The sequence below is a fragment of the Saccopteryx bilineata genome, chromosome 6 (genome assembly GCF_036850765.1).
Source record: "Saccopteryx bilineata isolate mSacBil1 chromosome 6, mSacBil1_pri_phased_curated, whole genome shotgun sequence".
Taxonomy (NCBI): Eukaryota; Metazoa; Chordata; class Mammalia; order Chiroptera; family Emballonuridae; genus Saccopteryx; species Saccopteryx bilineata.
The window spans coordinates 67,325,099-67,326,996 of record NC_089495.1 but is presented as its reverse complement, the minus strand read 5'-3'; the positions used below and the strand labels follow the sequence as shown (position 1 = coordinate 67,326,996).

At 28.8% G+C, this 1,898-nt stretch overlaps 1 non-coding gene across 1 annotated transcript; it reads right to left on the bottom strand.

Annotated features, from left to right (window-relative positions):
- Positions 1 to 1,267: 1,267 nt before the first annotated feature.
- On the bottom strand, positions 1,268 to 1,374 carry LOC136309730 (U6 spliceosomal RNA). Its single transcript, XR_010726381.1, has one exon. It is a non-coding gene; the product is annotated as a U6 spliceosomal RNA (small nuclear RNA).
- Positions 1,375 to 1,898: the final 524 nt, after the last annotated feature.

Sequence of the window (1,898 nt, the reverse complement as noted above, 5' to 3'; positions counted from 1 at the left end):
ACTTGCCATTAACATATGTTCTTTGGTGTACAAATTCTTTGCCAGATTTTAATTGGGAGGTTTGTCTTCTTATTATAGAGATAAAAAAGTTCTTTATGTATTACAGATACAAGTCATTAGCAAATATTCTGTCACAGTCTGTACTTTCTTTTTCATTTGTAATGTTCTGCATTTACAAAATGCAGAAATTTTAATTTTTTGAAGCCCATATTATCATTTTTTGAACCCGTCAGTGTGTTTTGTCTATTTTAGGATCACAGACATTTTCTCTTATGTTTTAATCAAGAAATATAAATTTAACTTTCACTTCTCAGGTCTATAAATGAGGACAATTAAATCTATGTTCATTATATGAGGTAACATAGTTTTGTTTTTCCCACATGTGAATATCAAGTTGTTCCATCAGCATGGTTGAAATAATTAGCCTTTCCTTTCATTGAATTTCCGTGGCAATGTGTTTGATTTTCATTGATACATGTAGAATGCATCTGTATACACTCTAATCTATCTTATTGATCTATATGTATATCCTCAAGCCATATCACAATGTCTTAATTACTGTACCTTTATTATAAGTTTTAATCACATAGTATAAATTCTCCATGTTCTTTTTATTTCTAAATCAGTTTGGTTATTCTCAGTCCTTTGCAGTTTTATATGTATTTGGGAATTGTATGCATATTTCTACAAAAATTTTGATTAGGGTTATTTTGAATTTATTCAGAAACTTGATTGAACTTGATATCCTAACAATATCAACTTGCCAACCTATGAATAACTCATATGCTTCCATATATTTATTTAGGATATTTTAAATGTCTCATAACCATGACTTGTACATATCAGAGCAGAGGCCATGCATGTATTTTGTTAAAACCCATCCCTAAGTATTTAATATTTTGGATGCTATTTTGAATTAATTATTTTTATTTTTATTCCATTTTCAAATTGTTTTTAATTTCTTCTCATATACAAAATGTGATTTATAACAGGCTAATTTATCATTAATTTTCTATATTTTTAGATTACTCAGACTTAACTTTTTACACAATGACAGCATATATAGGTGAAGGAAGGAAGGAAAGAAGGAAGGAAGGAAGGAAGGAAGGAAGGAAGGAAGGAAGGAAGGAAGGAAGGAAGGAAGGAAGGAAGGAAAAGATGGAGAGAAAGGGAGGGAAAGAAGGAGGGAGGGAAGAAGGAAGGAAGAATAATTGAGTACAAGGGAAGGATACTTTTTCTCACCATTCTTTTAAAGAAAAAAACCCTCAAAAATATAGAATGATTCATGAATATGTGTGTCAGCCTTGCACAGGAGCCATGCTAATCTTCTCTGTATCATTTCAATTTTAGTATATGTGTTGCTGAAGTGAGCACCTCTTACCATTCTCATTTGATATTGTATTTAGAGGTCCTCCCTACATTATTCAATTAAATAAGTAAAATACACACTTAGCAAAAAAGTAATCATTTTAATAAAATTAAACATACTGTAATTTTAGCAGTTTTACTCAAATATTTATCTAAGATGAATAAAAATATTTTTACAAATACCTGTACAAAAAATTTTATTGAAGATTTACTCAAAATAGCTCAAACTAGAAACAAAAAAAAATGTTTATCATTAGGAGAATAGCTAAGCAAATTTTGATCTATTCATATAATATAATAATACTAATAAAACAAATGATCTGTTGATGCAGGATATAACAAGGATGTACAAAGTGAAAAAAAAGAAATAGAAAAGAGTATATACTGTATCTTTCTATTTATATGGAACATTTAAAAAGACAAATCTTTTTATTGTGTTTATTGTGACACAAAGCTTATTCTGACATGTGTAGTGTAAGAGAGATAATCACCAAGATTGTCAGATGACTATAATCAGTATCTTAATTGTG